The sequence below is a fragment of the Crinia signifera genome, chromosome 4 (genome assembly GCF_055691185.1).
Source record: "Crinia signifera chromosome 4, ASM5569118v1, whole genome shotgun sequence".
NCBI classification, from domain to species: Eukaryota; Metazoa; Chordata; class Amphibia; order Anura; family Myobatrachidae; genus Crinia; species Crinia signifera.
Genome location: NC_139220.1, coordinates 304,634,029 through 304,651,313, shown reverse-complemented (window position 1 = coordinate 304,651,313; position 17,285 = coordinate 304,634,029). Strand labels below are relative to the sequence as shown.

At 44.6% G+C, this 17,285-nt stretch overlaps 1 protein-coding gene, 1 long non-coding RNA gene and 1 pseudogene across 4 annotated transcripts in view; 2 read left to right on the top strand and 1 right to left on the bottom strand.

Moving 5' to 3' along the window:
* LOC146075774 (uncharacterized) overlaps positions 1-17,285 on the top strand; it is an 86,118-nt gene that overhangs the window by 29,492 nt on the left and 39,341 nt on the right. The window lies entirely within an intron of this gene.
* The window catches only part of LOC146075771 (uncharacterized), a 190,645-nt gene that overhangs the window by 139,102 nt on the left and 34,258 nt on the right, over positions 1-17,285 (top strand). The gene's annotated exons all lie outside the window — the stretch shown is intronic.
* On the bottom strand, positions 12,292-13,491 carry LOC146072188 (uncharacterized; annotated as a pseudogene).

Below are 17,285 nucleotides of genomic sequence, written 5' to 3'. Positions count from 1 at the left end.
TCTATGCAGTCATCCAATATATGTTGAGGGAGATGATTCTTTCACTGTATTGGTGGTAGTCTGCTGACCTCCTGTGGACAGTGTACAGAATTACATCTACATATATATTCAACCTTTCATAACATGGTCTCTATCTTTAGCAAATAGCTCTCCTCTAGATAGAATTAATTGCTAATCCTAATATAGGGATTACTGCTTCCCTTGGGAAGGCATCTCTTTTTATGCCCTCAAGATTATTACATGTGGGCTAGTACAGTTTATATCATACACATCTGGTTATAATAACAGTATTGACTTAGAACAAAGGCTTATTGTTCCTTCCGACACGTGTTTCACAACATGCTTTATCAAGGCAATGATAAAGCATGACTGCCCTGCCCAACTGCTCACCCTCCTTCTGACACAGGTCATGTGACATGCTACAGACTTTCTGTGCAGCTGCTGAGGCTGCTGGGAATTATTCACCACTGTAAACAAATTCACCATAGTGTGCTTCATCATGACACACAATACATTGTATAGTAGGTTATTACACTTGTACTGTGTATTGTTTCTGCATACACATATTACACTCAGCCCTCTGGGCCCGCTTCCAGCAGTGCACCATGCCCGAGGGCTGGCTACTTGGTAAGTACATTTTCACTTTATATCCATGCATTTGCCTCTACCTATAGTGTAAACTGCAATTGTTTTACATGTAAAAAGTAGGGAAAATTCCATCCTAGTGATGTGCTTATGTAGTGAGTTTTACTATAAATCATGTACATATAAATTATATTTCAGATGGCATGTTGCTAATGGCAACCAGGGTTGGTGACAGGGGGGGTTAAAGTGGACGGGCTCCAGCAATCTAGCCGGCCTGTCAGTTACCCTTGTGGCTCGGCTGTCTACTATGCACCATCTGTGTGTGGCTGAGTCTGACTGACTCACTGTGTGCCACTGCTGACTACTGTGTGTACACTCTGCTGCTCAATGCTCAGAGCCATCTACTCTGTGTGTGTGCACGGCCTGGGTCCACAGGCGCACAGCCATACCCGCCGCTGGCGCTGTGGCTTCAGTCACTGGCTCCTGTACTGTTACTGCGCATGCGAGGGTCATCTGTTCTGCGCTCTGTGAATGCCCTGCCCTGCCTGCTTGTAGTGCTCAGTGTTCTTTTGTGAAAGTTACAAGCTAGCAGCAGCCAGAAGCCAGCAGGAAGCAGCAGCCAGGAGCCAGGCCAGCAGGACTGAGAACGAGACAAGTACGCACCTGATAACAGGATCTGGAGCAGCCAAAGGTTAAATGAGGCGTGTGTGGATTTGGGATTAGGTGGGGGCCCCCATAAATATCATTGTACAGGGCCCCAGGATTTCTGTTGCCGGCCCAGAGGGCAACCAATGTAATTGTTCACCTTTTCAACTAGCAAATTATAGCAGATAGGAACCATTATGCTTGCTTAGCCTCTAGCAACATGCCTGGTAAACGTGTAGGTACATTACAGTAGCGCACGCAGGGGGGGTTTCTGAGTACCCAGAAACCCCTCTAGAAGTCTGTGGGTCCTAGGCTGAAAGCTGAGGGTCCCTTCTTTCCATTGTTACAAGAATTTTAAAAATCGGCCCTTGGGAACCGGGGATATCTGACTTCAAAGCAGTGGTCCCCATCCAAGCCTGTTAATTGCTCTTCCCAGTCAGATATTTAAGGTTCTGTCTGACTTATAGTTTTTCTGAGGGTATATTACAAAATCTGGGACTCTCCCCCTTTGTCTCTACTGTTCCCAGAACCAGAGATATCAGCCTTCCAGCAGCTGGTTACTGCTCCATCTCCACACACCTGGTATGTAGTTTTATATACTCGTTGGCAGATTGCTCTGCCTCCTGAACTCTGATCCCCTAGTCCCCAGTACCATTTGGTAGATGGGATTCTATAGTTTTTAATTACATTAAAATTTAAGAAATCTATTTGCGGAAACTGGATATATGTGCAGCCAAGCAAGCTGTCCTCCCACCAGAAAATTATGAATAATAAGCCCACTCCACTATACACCTCTCCTCTACATATTAAACATCCTCTACCACCCTGGAAGTTATGTATCAGGGCCCCTTATTATTATTATTACTATTTATATACATTTGGTCTATCTATAATACTTTAACTGACCTGGCATATACTGGGTCACCTAAGTGTCCATCTCCGTGCTTTGCTTCGCCCCTCTGGAAACCCCCTTCTGAAAATCCTGCGTTTGCCCCTGCATTAGATTCTCTTTATGCCATACAAACGTGTTAGTGTTAAGCTGTAAACTACCATTAGAGTAATTATTTATTATTTGTGTAGAGATATTCGCCTCACTTTTACATTCAATAGTGTCATGTGTAACAAACCTTTATACACATGGTGCATTAGATTGTATCGCCACAATTATGTTTTGCAGGTAACTCAGGATATGGGTGTCTCCCTTGGCTCATGACATCTCTGTGTAAGCCACAAGGCCCTTCACAGCACTGCTACAATGATGCACACATGTTGTGGAATGCACCTTTGTGGTGCTGAAATGTCATATTAGGTGTTTGGACTGATCATCTGGTACACCGCTTTACCACCCAGCGAATGTAGTCATGCTTGTCCAGGCTTGCTGCATGCTGCATAACATTGCCCTTGGCCAAGGTAATTATGTGGAGGAAGACATTGCAGTCATGCAGGAAGCTGAAGATACACAGCTTAGGGTAGTTAGGAGTACATGGAGGGGATGTGATTTGCATTGAGCTGATACGGCAGAATGTCTCAGGTTTATAAAATGTAAATATTACAGATGTACATGTAAACGCTATATTTTGAAACATTAATGTACATTAACTGTGAAACTTTCAATGTCCTCAATGTTTAGGGGATTAACTCCCACCCCAAAGAAGTTCTGCCATATGTGTTGGTGATTTGATGCAACATAACATATGAAAATATAACAATTGTAACATTGAAAAAATGTAGCAATGGTTTTGGTTGTATGTACTGTATATTCATATAAGTGCTAGTGAAGGGTTAAAACATTTTAGTGACATATTTCAAAACAATCATTAACATGTGATGGTATGAAAAAAAATGCATATTAGAGCAGCCAAACGTGTTTTACTTTTGATCAAAATACACATATACATTATTGACATTACTGCAATTATACGATTCATTTGAAAATATAAATGTATGTAAAATAAAGACAACAATACATTTGGAGCATAATTAAGGCTTTTTGGCCTGGCTCCTGCTATAAACCCCCTTTCCACCTGTGGCAACACCACCCCTGGTTTGGACACTCCTACATGGGGGAGTAGTTGGGGAGCTACTGATTGTAGTGCTGGATACACTGCTGATATTAGAAGGAGCAGGAGCAATTATATTTGGTGTTTGTGTGCTGAGTTGTATCTGCAGAGGCACCAAAGCAGTGGTTGTGCCATAATGGATTGGGTTTGGGCATTGACATTTTCATTTAGTGTCCTTAGTGAATCTGTTTGGGCCCTTAAGCCCTGGCTGATTTCTGATAGTTGTGTATCCAGAGTGGCAGCCATACGTATTTGTGCACCAGCACTTATGCGGACAGTGTTAACTACCTTACAAGTTTGTCTGTAATTATTTCTAAGATACTTCTGCATGTTGTGCATTTGATGACTTTGGTTTTCCATGAACCCTATCTGCTTGTGTTTGAAGGTGTCTAATGACCTTGCCAGCTCACCTGCAGTAGGGGCTGTAGGGGCTGGTTGGGTAAGTGGGGTATGTTGGAGTGGCAGGATGCTTGGTGGCCTTTGTGCGATGGCTGGCTGTGTTGCTTCCTCCACATGATCCAAAGACTCCACTGTCTCCAGTATAATTCCGGCTTCATCCTCCAGCATTGGCGGCCGTTGTGGTGGTTGGAGCGGTTGTTGTGATGTCTTAGTAAATATGTTGAAATTGGTAAATATGTCCCCACTATTCTGCCGTTTATGTGAGTGTGCATTTTTGATAAATTGAAAGGTTATGCACATTGAGAACCCTCCTTTATACGGACACTTTTACATCACCATATCATTTATGTGCGATGGCTGGCTGTGTTGCTTCCTCCACAGGATCCAAAGACTCCACTGTCTCCAGTATAATTCTGGATTCATCCTCCAGCATTGGCAGCAGTTGTGGTGGTTGGAGCAGTTGTTGTGATGTATTAGTAAATATGTTGAAACTGTTAAATAAGGGGGCGTGGCCTGACTAGCAAAGGAGTAGGGTGCACTACTGCGGAGCTCCTGCTTTTCCTGCCCAAAACCAGATAAATACACCCTTCCCATATACAATACCCGGCTTGTTGCTTTGGGTATCAGTAGCTGGGCACCCATGACCTGAGCTGGTGAGCGCTGCGGAGCCGGGGGACCTGGAGACAGGTTCCTGCGGGTTGCGGCCTACCAAGCCCCAGAAGCCGGAACCTCAATTTCACGGCTCTGCCCGCTGCAGGGATCGTCGCCCGTCGGGATCACGGACGGTGCAGCTGGACTCCTTCCTCCAGCCCTGGTCTGGGCTGTGGTCTCCGGCCCCAGAAACTCCATCCCTGCGGGTAAAAGGGCTATGGAGAGTGAGGTGAGAGGCTCTTTGAGCCTGCTTGGTAGACGGCGGCAGCCATATTGGTGTCCCAGCGCGGGACCCGGCTCTTAGAGGCTTCTGCCCCTGACACCCCGGAGAGGGCATAGGTGTACAGCACTCTCCCCCTGTACCCAGGGGGGTTTTGGGGATTGAGAGGCATTGGTGCCCAGGGGACTGGAGGCGCTGGGCTTCCCTGCTTGTGGGGATTTACGGTGGCCATCTTGGGGGGAGGCAAGCAGATATCTCCTCTGGTACAGGAGATCAGCTTCTACAAGGACCAGGGTGTAAGAGAGCATCTGCCAGTCACACCTGCATGCTGTACATCACCAGCCTGTGTATACACCCTCAGACCTGGAAAGCATTTGCGGCAGCATAAATAGTGTTCTCTATAGTTCCTACCTGTATGCAGACCTCCAGCCTTTATATTACGCCTCTGGGACCCTGCCCTGTGAACTACTACGACCAGTCCTTATTCAATATTGCTTTGTTAGGGGACCTATCTCTTTTCACTGTCACTATGTAATAATGGTGTACATGGGCCCCTGACTCCCTCCACCCCGTGACTCACAGATCAATGTGTATGCTGTTCTGACCAATTTATGAGAACCTTCTCATGTAAACTAACCCCTTAATGCTTTTAAGATATCATCTCTGCTGTTGGAGTATTGCTCTGGGGCTTCTTCCCTACCTTAACCCCTTTCACAGATGCCGTCGAAATGAAACAAAGTCTCAAAAGCGGTCTCGCAAGTGGCTTTTTTTCAACCGTCACCGCAACGCGCTGTGAGTCAGAAGTCTCTTGACGCAATTTCTGCAGCAAGCTCTACATCCCCCTCATCGTCGGGTTCCCTCATGCCTTCTCAACCCTCAGTACCAGGCCTCACAGAGACGCCCGCCATTGACGACAATGCAGCCCTCACTGTTGGTACTATAAAGCTTCTTCTAACGCAATTCAAAGAGGAGTTGACAGCAGAATTTTGCACTGCCTTTCAAACCTGTCAGCACTCAATTAATGATCTGGGGGAAAGAACGAATAATCTGGAGAACAAAATGGGGGAGGTCGTAGGCTCGCATAACGGCCTGATCGACTCGCATGCTGCCCTAGAGGAGGAGGTTGCTGCGCTACGGGAGAAACTAACAGACCTGGAGGATAGATCCATAAAACATAAAGGAGGCCCTACTTAAAGCTGCCAGACCGTCATCAAACACAGCAGGGGCTTTGGGTTCCCTCCAACTCTTTGGGGACCTGTCTAGGGCCACATTGGCAAAAAGACGTACCTTCCAACCACTGACTGCTGCGCTTCATAAAGCTAATATTCTATACAGATGGGGGTTCCCCACGAAACTACTCGTGGCCCGAGGGGGTTCCACTATCACAATAACAAATGCGGAGAAAGGCATGAAACTGATCTCCAAATGGAACCTGTCGGATGCCCAATCTGTGCCCTCTCCTGACCATCGAATCCAGCAGGACTGGTCTACGGTGGAGTAATAGGTTCAAAAGGGACCTTCGGTTTCCCTCCTCTCCACTGAGACTCTTCACCCTCACCTAACACTGTTTATATCCTGCTACCATGTTTTACCACTGCCAGTGGGGTAATACTATAGTCTAGAATTGCTCTGAAGCATGCATTGTCACGTTTACTCGTTACTGTGCCTCTCTGCATTCCCTGTGTGCCGCAATTTGATTGGCAGGAGTAGATTTATCTAAAGTCCCATGTTAACTCTTTAATATTTCAACTAGATATGTTTATGACGTGTGGAGCTATAGGGTCATTGTATGTCGCTCACTAGGTTCCCGTTGTTATTGGTTATGAGGGACACAGCTACCACTCCTTGTTATTATTCCTTAAGTTTAGTTTTTTTTTTGGTTACGATATTAGTGAGTTGCAGGGTGGGTGACCACTACCCCCCACATGGAAATGTCAACTGAGGCACTGGTTTACAGGTGTCTCCTCTCGGCTCTGTTTAGAGCTCTGTCCTTTACCCAGTGTGTCTTGTGTTTTCCCCCTCCCAATGCTCCCCAGAGACGCGTTGATTTTCATTGCTGTAATGTATATATATTGCTTTATACAATAACGTCTTCCCTAGCTGATTGATGGTGAATATTATTTCTCTTAATGTTAAGGGATTAAATTCCTTTTTCAAGTGGAAAGCTGACATTGTTGCAATTCAGGAGACCCACTTTGCAAAGTCTGCACCCCCAAAATTTTTTGATAATAGATTCCCTCATTGTTTTACAGCCAACAACCCACAAAAAAAGCAGGCGTGGCAATTTTGGTCTCTAACCATTGCTCACTATCAGTCGATAGTCAATATGCTGATCCTGAAGGTAGATACATTATGCTAGTTGGTAAACTTGAAGATATCGAGGTCACTATAGTGTCATGTTATGCCCCGAATTCTAAGCAAATAGCTTTCTGTAAGAAACTGTGTACACTAATTGGGAGACATGCCAAGGGCGCCATTATGTTATTGGGAGATTTTAATCTGGTCCCACTATTAATAGGTCTACTTCCTACCCCACTCTCAATCCTCTACCTTTCGACAACTACTTGCTGAATATGATCTTTATAATGCATGGAGGGTAAAAAATCCCTCAGTTCGAGATTATTCCTTTTTTTCACACCCCCATCAATCCTACTCTAGAATTGATCTAGCTCTAACGGATAAGTGGTCACTAGCCTCTATTGTTAAAGCTCGTCTACTACCTATGTCCTGGTCAGACCACTACCCCTTGTTATTTAAATGGGACTTAGGCTCTCGCAGAGTCTCTCCAAGCCCTTGGAGGCTGGGAAACTTTGCACTATCCAACCCTGAGTCATGCCGAGCAATACAGGAGTCCTTGGTTGCGTACAATTCTTATAATAAGCCAGAGGATACAGATGTATTCAATCATTGGTGCTCTCTGAAAGCTGTAATCCGGGGTTCTGCCATCCAAGCTCCAGCTAGGTTGAAACGGGAGCACCTGGCAGAAGTGCGCAAATTGGAAGCTGATGCGACTAAGTATGAGGCTGCACATAAGGCAAACCCTGGGGACCAGCAAACCTACAGCCTGCTCCTTAGAATCAGGGAGAAAATAAATTAATTTGCTCTCAGGGAGGTGCAGAGGAACCTCTTTCGCCTAAACCAGAGATTTTACACCCTAGGAAATAAAGTGGGGCGTTTGTTGGCTAGGAAATTGAGGGGCCGACGGGCAAAAGCTAGAGTCCATAATGTTTATAATTCCGCTGGTGCCAAGGTATCGGATCCAGTTCACATTGCTAATGCCTTCGCTGATTATTACTCTAAATTATATAATCTTAAGGGTGATTCTAATACCCCTCAACCGCTCCCCTTCGACATTAATGCTTTTTTAGAGAGTGTATCCCTCCCTAGGATAGATGCTGGGACCTGCCAAGCCTTGTGCGCCCACTGAACTATCGCTGAAGTGGAGGCTGTCATTAATTCTATGCCCAAAGATAAAGCCCCTGGACCAGATGGGTACCCATCTAACTTCTATAAGCGCTTCAAGATGATCTTAGCTTTGATCTTACTAAATGTCTTTAACAAAGCTTCCAGCGTTGGTTATTTTCCCAAAGAGATGCTTGAGGCGCGTATAGTTACTGTCCCAAAACCGGACAAACCTACCTCATCTGTCCTAAATTTTCGCCCTATTGCTTTATTAAACACTGACTTAAAACTATAAGCTAAGATGGTAGCAAATCGTTTCTCGCCTTTGTTACCCTCTCTGATAGCAGCGGATCAGGTTGGCTTTGTGCCGGGCAGGCAGGCCCCAGATAATACTCGTAGAGTCTTTAATATCATAGAGAGTTTTGCCTCGAGTAAGACCCCTTTGTTGCTCCTGTCTTTAGATGCCGAAAAGGCTTTTGACAGGCTCCACTGGGGATATCTCCGAGCCCTACTGCATAAATTTGGGTTTGATGGTAGATTTATAGATGCTATATTTGCCTTATACTCTTCTCCTTCTGCGAAGGTGCTTGTCAATGGTTGCGTCTCCACTGGATTCAATATCCCTAATGGTACCAGACAGGGATGCCCTCTATCCCCACTTATGTTTGTTTTAGCCATAGAACCGCTTGCTGCGAAAATTAGATCTTCACAGGCCATTAGTGGACCCATGTTAGGAGATATGTCACACAAAATTAGCCTCTTCGCTGATGATGTTCTATTATGTCTTCTACAACCAGAAGACTCTCTCCCAGAATTACATAAGGTATTACAAGAATACTCCCATGTATCTTATTATAAATTAAATACTTCTAAGACAGAAGCACTCCCTATCAATATTCACCAGACATCAATTAAATTGTTAAAGGACCAATATCGTTATGCTTGGCAGCTGAGATCCCTTAAGTATTTGGGGGTCCAGGTTACCGGGGATAGTGATGTGTTCAACTGTAACTTTGCACCCCTATTGAGAGCATTTGAAAAACTGGTATATGAATGGCGTCTACATGAAGTCTCCTGGCTGGGTCGTATTGCCGCCTCTAAAATGATTTTGCTGCCTAAGATCTTATACTTGTTTAGAGCTATCCCTAGAATGCTTCCAAAATTGTTCATTTCAAATTATAATAAACTATTTGCTCAATATATTTGGAAAGGAACTAAGCCCCGCATATCTAAATCAGTGCTATCCTTACCGAAGGAATTTGGCGGAGTGGCCTATCCAGATTTAAGCTCTTACCAAGCAGCCTGCTTGCTCAGTCAAGCCAGAGACTGGTTTGTTACTGAAGCTCCTAAACCATGGGTAGTCATAGAAGAGGCTTTTTTACCAAATATTCGGCTCTCAGAATTGTTCTGGTTGCCTCCCCAGGTAGTGCCAAGTTGGTCTGGTCTGGGAGTAGCTATCAGAGATACTCTGTCGGTCTGGCATAGGTTAATCTCAGAAGATGATTCCATCTCCCTACCTAACCCAGAACTGTCCCTCCTAACAGTGGCTGGTCTCATACCAGACCTGAGACTAGATAGCTGGCATTCGGCAGGTATTACCGAGTTGAAAAAGATCTGCCCCTCAGGCACTCTCCAGCCCTTCTTAGAGATACAGAAGGAATATAATATTCCTAAGCAGGATTTCTATAAATATCTGCAACTGCGTCACTGGTTGTCATCTCTCCCAGACGGGCCTAAATTACCCTCTTCCCTCCATAGGATCTGGTCTAGCAGATTGACGTCTCCGGCACACACCTCCTGGTATAAGTGTGGGATACCCACAATTCTTTTTCTTTGCACCAAAGGGGAAAACCATACAAGCTCATCATCAGACCACCAGCAAGGTGACTCCAGATAAAGTGGGATCAAGAGAGGTGATTCAGCACCATCCACTGGGAGACCGGAGGAACTACAGGTGGCAGCTGTAAGGTACCCCGAATACAAAAATTGTCTGGCCAGACATAAAAACCTGGACAGTTATTCCACTAATCCATCAAACAAGACTGTTACTAAAACCAGCATTCTAACCAACTAATACACTAATCTGACTGTGACTAATTCAAGGGAGGCAAATTGTATTTGGTTTTAAATACCCACTAATCAGACACGACCGGTTGTGCTAATAATTTTATTTAACACCCCCCCCCCTTGTTTTACTAATTCTTATAATTGTATTGTGAATTTGTGTATTTTTTATTAGTGCATAAATAAATTGCATGTGTTCCCCTTTATTGCGCAGTTCTATTCTTTTTGTTTCTCCTGGTATAAGTACCTGGTCAGTAGGGGCAAAAAGGGCAAATTAAAAGCCCAGATTAGGTGGGAGTCTGATCTATCTAGAACTTTGGAGGAGGAGAAGTGGGATAGGATCTCCAATTCCTGTTTTCTGAACACCAGTCATTGTGAAATGTTCTACAAACTTTGCCACAGGGCGTACTTTACTCCACAGCGGCTGCATAAGATCTGGCCTTCAACTTCGCGGCTCTGTTGGAGGGGTTGTGGCCAAGGCGGTTCAATCCTCCATATTTTCTGGAACTGTCCTGTGTTGCGCCCGCTGTGGGGGGAAGTGTTCTCTCTTATTGAGAGAGTGTTGGGGACAAGAGTGCCTGAGGACCCTATTACTGCTCTGTTTCATTACACGGTTCTATTACCACGGGAGGACAACTACATACTAGGTCAAATTCTGATCGCCACTAAAGCAGCCATCGGACAATGCTGGAGATCTGCTTTAATTCCTAATATTCACCATATTATCAACAAAATACATAAACACTTCCTTTTTGAAACAATGGACTGCACTTACACACCCTCAGCCACTTCGATTCACTTTAAATGGATAACATGGGGAGACTATAGAGATAAACAACACGCATCTCTCGCATCCCCCCTTGTGTTGAATCACTGACACCTTTATTACATGCATAATGGGGATATGCTTGTATACAGGATACAAATGGTACCTTGTTTCTTGACTTATACTCGCCTCTGGGAACTGTTACCCCCCTTCCCTACCCGGTGTCTGACCCTTATGTGTCACTGTCCTTGTCGTGTATTGTCTGCCCCCCCCCCCCAAAAAATTACCTTGTTATTATATACTCAAGTCAGGTGGAGTGTTAGCTGCACAGGATACAGGTTACATTTAATTATCGTATGTTTAATCTGTATTGACCATTTCTGTGTTTTAATTCGTACCTCGGTAATATATAAATGTAAACTCTTCTATTTGACTTAATAAAAATTTATTTGGAAACTGGTAAATATGTCCCCACTATTCTGCAGTTTATGTGAGTGTGCATTTTTGATCAATTAAAAGGTTATGCACATTGAAAACCCTCCTTTATATGGACACTTTTACATCCCCATATTATTTATCATGATCTGATTTATAATTATATTGATGGGGTACCGCAAAAAAAGATACACCATATCACATTTTCAGGGGTGTGTATCGTATTGTCGACCCCACTTAGGTCGACCATTATTAGGTCAACACCGTTAGGTCAACAGGCAACTAAGTTGACATGGGTGAAGGTCGACAGGGGTCTAGGTCGACATGGTTCTAGGTTGACATTTACATTAGGTCGACATTGTCTTTTTCACTTTTTTTACCGGATTGTCGACACAGACACAGGTGGAAGTCAACCGCAGCCCCTCGCATCGCTCTCTTCACTCGCAATGCTTCAGCACACTATTTCATTCTCCCACCATACCCTAGCGGATGGTAGGGCATGAAATACTGCCTGTCGGCACATGTCGGCTTAAAAAAAAAACAGTGAAAAAAACCCATGTCGACCTCGTGACCTGTTGACCAAACCGATGTCGACATAATGCAAATGTTGACCTAGAACCTAGGTGGGGTTGACAATATGACTTAGTACAATGTTGACCTAGACCCTTGTCGACCTTCATCCATGTCAACCTAGACACCTGTTAACCATGTTGCCTGTCGACCCAATGGTGTCGACCTAATGACTGTCAACCTAGGTGGGGTCGACAATGTGACCGTTTCCCTTTTTCAGCCACCAATTCACATTCCATTAAATAGTTAAATTCTACACCAAAAAAAAAATCAATTTTAAAAAATGCGATAAGGTGCGATTTCTGAACCTTACTAAAAATCGCATCCCAATAAATGTCACCCTTGAATTTTTATGCACTTTCCAAAATCGCACATTATCGTTCCCCCCCTCCTGAGCATAATCAGCCCAGAGGAAAGTGGGACAGTTAGGAGGATTGCCATCTCGGTGATTCAAGGGAACTTGAGAAACAGTGACAAGATACAGAGCATATAAATTAATTCTGTCTAGTGTGAATTTTCTGATGTCTAACTAGATGATGCTTAAGTGCAAAACACTTGCTGCATTCTGAGCAACTAAATGGTTTTCCTCCTGTGTGACTCCTCTGATGTATAATCAGGTCAGACTTCTGTGTAAAACACTTGCTGCATTAAGAGCATTTAAATGTTTTTTCTCTTGTGTGAATCTTGTGATGCTTAAATAGGTTGCTGCTCTGGGAAAAACACTTGCTACATTCAGAACATTTAAATGGTTTCTCCCCTGTGTGACTCCTCTGATGTATAATCAGGTCAGACTTCTGTGTAAAACACTTGCTGCATTCAGAGCATTTAAATGGTTTCTCTCCTGTGTGACTCCTCTGGTGTTTAACAAGATGTGACTTTTCTGTAAAACACTTGTGACATTCAGAACATGTGAAGGGCTTCTCTCCTGTGTGACACCTCTGATGTCTGAGAAGATCTGATTTACATGAAAAGCGTTTGTCACACTCAGAGCACAGATGTGGTCTCACTCCTGTGTGACTCCTCTGATGTCTGAGAAGCTGTGAGTTACATGTAAAGCGTTTGTCACACTCAGAGCACAGATGTGGTCTCACTCCTGTGTGACTCCTCTGATGTCTAAGAAGCCGTGAGTTACATGTAAAGCGTTTGTCACACTCAGAGCACAGATGTGGTCTCTCTCCTGTGTGACTCCTCTGATGGCTGTGAAGATGTGATTTACGTGTAAAGCATTTGTCACACTCAGAGCACAGATGTGGTCTCTCTCCTGTGTGACTCCTCTGATGGCTGTGAAGATGTGATTTACGTGTAAAGCTTTTGTCACACTCAGAGCACAGATGTGGTCTCTCTCCTGTGTGACTCCTCTGATGTCTGAGAAGATCTGATTTACATGTAAAGCGTTTGTCACACTCAGAGCACAGATGTGGTCTCTCTCCTGTGTGACTCCTCTGATGTCTGAGAAGATCTGATTTACATGTAAAGCGTTTGTCACACTCAGAGCACAGATGTGGTCTCTCTCCTGTGTGACTCCTCTGATGTCTGAGAAGATCTGATTTACATGTAAAGCGTTTGTCACACTCAGAGCACAGATGTGGTCTCTCTCCTGTGTGACTCCTCTGATGTCTGAGAAGCTGTGAGTTACATGTAAAGCATTTGTCACACTCAGAGCACAGATGTGGTCTCTCTCCTGTCAGACTCATCATGTAATAGATCAAAACAAATTAGCTGTGGAAGGTATCTACTTTACAATCCTCCAGTGGTGTAAAATATGATGTCAGTAGGTGGATTTATCTGTGTTGCTTTCCAAAATGTCTTCCAAATGAAAATCCAATTGTCCTGCAAGAAAAAAAATAGCTGTAGGTAACAGAGGTAATTCTACTATTACAGTAATAGTGTTACTTTACATATTGAACATGGTCTGTGTGTGTATGTGTGTATATAAAGGTACAAAAGTGTGTCCCTGCACACCTCCCAACTTCTGGTGGCTCGGAAGAGGGCCAGTTGTGCAGCAAATCCGGAAAAGAGGCATGGTCTAGGAAAAGGGGGCATGGCCTTGCAGGGATGCTGTGGCCTCAGGACACACCCCCAGATTTTGCCCTCTGCATTGCTTTTGTCTCCCCAGCCAGAAGGGAATAGATGCTGTGAGATTGCAAGCTGGTAGGATTCCCAACTGCCCCCCCCCCACCCCAACCCCCCACGTGGGACACTGCTGCCCCGGGAGGGATGCGAGACTGTCCCCAAACATCTGTACGGTCTAGCAAAAAATGGGACAGTTGGGAGGTATGTGTCTGTATATATAGATTTGTGCATGTACAGAACCCCCCCATGAAAATCCTGTGTTTGCCCCTGACAGCAATCACCTGCATTAAGCCTTTGTCATACACATCCTTAATTTTATGAAAGGCAGAGTCAGTGCCCCCCGATCCTTCTGCCCTAGGCAGCTGCCTACTTGTAAACCTAGACCTGAGTAAATTTGAAACTGACATTGTGCCAGAGTCTACTGCACATGTGCCAGTCTCCAGGAACATGGCTGCTGCTTCTTGTACTGGGAGACTTCTCTATAGTGTATATATCTGTGTATACAGCTGCTGCACAATTCCCCAAGTGCTGTGATCTGGTGCTGCAGCGTTAATATGGGATGTTGGAGAAGTAAGTGTTATACATGTGTGCAGGGGGTGCAAGGTTATTTACTAAGATTATGCAACAACTAAGTTATCCCAGCTGCTACATATCTGGCTCATACTTACATTCATTTCCCTAATTCTTCCTAAATATCTACTACTATAGGATAATGTGGAATCATATGTTGTACAGTGTAATATCTAGTTATTTTTAAATACAATATTAACAGATGAAATATAGAACAAATATAGAACACAGTAGTACTGTATACAGTAATAGTAGTATATCCTTTCATATAAAATTATATGGTAATTCTATGTAACCATTCATAAGATAAAACAATTTCAGTATATATAACAAGAGAATATCTACAGAGGTTTGTTCATGTATCAGTATAATCTTATGTATAATATAATTACCTTACTCTGGGGATCCTTCCTCTGTCTCTCTCTTACTCCTCTGTCCTCCCAGCTCTCCAACCAGTAACTGATCCAGCAGCTCATCCATCAGCTCCCAGTGGCCTGATACAGCCTATTTATAGTCACTCCTCCCCATCTCTCCCCAGTAGTTCCCAGGATGCCCTGCAGGAATTCTTACACTGAGAGGTGACATGTAAATTAGGTTCACATAACATTAGTATACAGTCATTCACCACAGCAGCTTCTCCTGCCCAGCTCCTTGTCTTGTAAATGAGGTGTAAATATTCCTAAAGTCACTTACTACAATGGGAAATGCTAATTACACCCTGGCAGGGTAACACCTTGTATTGTAATTAGATCACAGCAGCCTCTGGCCTCCTGTTATGTCACCAAAGGGACCTTTTGTTTAGGAGTCACCTATTGTCCAGGCACAGAGTCAGGAGAAAGTTCTGTCCTGCATATCAGCAACAGGAACCTCACAATGATTCAATGCTAAACTATAACATCCAAAATCTCACTTTTTCCGAAAATCACACATTTTATAGGATGCAAATTGTGGGGGGAAAAAAATCACACCTTTTGCCGCAAATTTGCACATTCTGACCTGGTGATTTAAAGTCACACTTTAATTCGTATTAATATGTTTTCCCATTATAAAGTATACAGCTCACAGATTTAATGATATGCGATTTTTGGTAAACATTACAAAAAATCACCAAACAAATAGACCAGGTACTGACAGGTGAATTTGACAGAACCATGCAAAGATCATGAAGATCTGTGCATGGTTTTGTGTTAAAATATGTGTAAAAGTTCAAATACAAAAATGGCGGGCCGAAAAAACTCGGGGTCCCCCATATTTTGGAACCAGGCTCCAACAGCCCGCAGTATCATGCCACAGCCGGGGGACACTTTTCATGCTCACTGTGGATGGTCAGCCCTTGATGGGGAACCTGGGGGAATGGGGACACTATAATGGGGTCCCCCCAGGCTTCACCCATCCAGGGCTGATGCCCGGGGCTGTCCCCAGTATCCGTGGAGTGTGGCATTTACACGTATCAGCGCGAGAGCGGGCTGATACGCGTAAAAGTATAAATATAAACCCTTGCTTTTCAGGTGAACTACAGGCCTCCTCTACATGCTGGGACTTGGAAAACCACAAGTCCCAGCATGCAGGGCATTAATGGGCCCCTTGTACTTGTAGTCCACCTGTAAAAAGACACATAAAACAGTAAAACTTTATTATGCACATACTAATTTTACACCTATACTTACAAATCCAGGCTCAAACGCTGACTCCAGCAAAGGAATGGGTCTGAAGAACTGCGGTAGAGGGATGCCGCTGTCCCCACATTGATTGCTAGGCGAGCCGGCTGCCTCCAATGCGATAATTGCGCTGTCACAGTGGTACAGAAGCACTTCGTCCTGATTAGCTGTAGGCATCTTCATGGAGACGCCTACAGCCATTCAGGGCTGAGAGCCAGGGCCGCCGACAGGGGGGTGCCAGGGGTACAACTGTCCCGGGCGGCTGCCCACTGTGGCACAGCACCACCCCCACACCCACACAAATGCCACCACCTGGTGCCGGTGGCCAGGCTTGCACAATACACAGTGCAGGCTACAGAACGCCGAGCCTAGGATACAGAGGGGCTCGGCGATCTGCAGGCTGAACTGTGCAGTGAGTGCTCTGAGTCCTGGGAGAAGATGCTGTTGCTCCACCGACACCACCGCTGGTAAGTAATTATAGTGGGGGAGGCGGGGTGCCGGCGTGAGCGAAGGGGGGGTGTCGCTGGGGCCCCGGGCTGAAGGTCAGTCCTGGGCCCCAACATTACTAGTGGTGGCCCTGCTGAGAGCATCTGTATTGCTGTAACAGCGCAATTCTATGCTGTGATTACAGCGGAGGCCGCCGGCTCACCTTGCAGTCAGTGCGGGATGAGCTGCTGCAGGGGACAGATGGAGACAGCACTGGAGCCTGGATTTGTGAGTATAGGTGTAAAAGTAGTGTGTGCTTAAAAAAGTTTTACTGTTCTCTATGTCTGTGTTTTTTACATTCCAAGGGGGCCCATACATTTTCCATATGCTGGGACTTGTGGTTCACCAAGTCCCATCATGCAGGGGAGGCCTGCTGGGATTTGTACTTTTCCTGTAAAAAGTTACCTTTTTTACACTTTTACGTAATCCAACATTAAACTGCCATGTGTTTCTACTGGTCCAGCATCAGTGGTTAAGTTAAGGGGCCACTTCATCTTCATGGAGAATATTAGTACAAGTTAGGGACTGAACTTTAGGTACATGAAGAATGTGAGGATAACAGGGAGGGCATTGTACAAACACAATAATGTTTTCATTTTGATTGATCTGCTAAGTAGCGCACCATCCAATAAAACCTTAAAATCACCCTAAAATGTAGCAGTTGGGTTAAAGGGAAACATTGTTCAGCAATCAGTTATCTT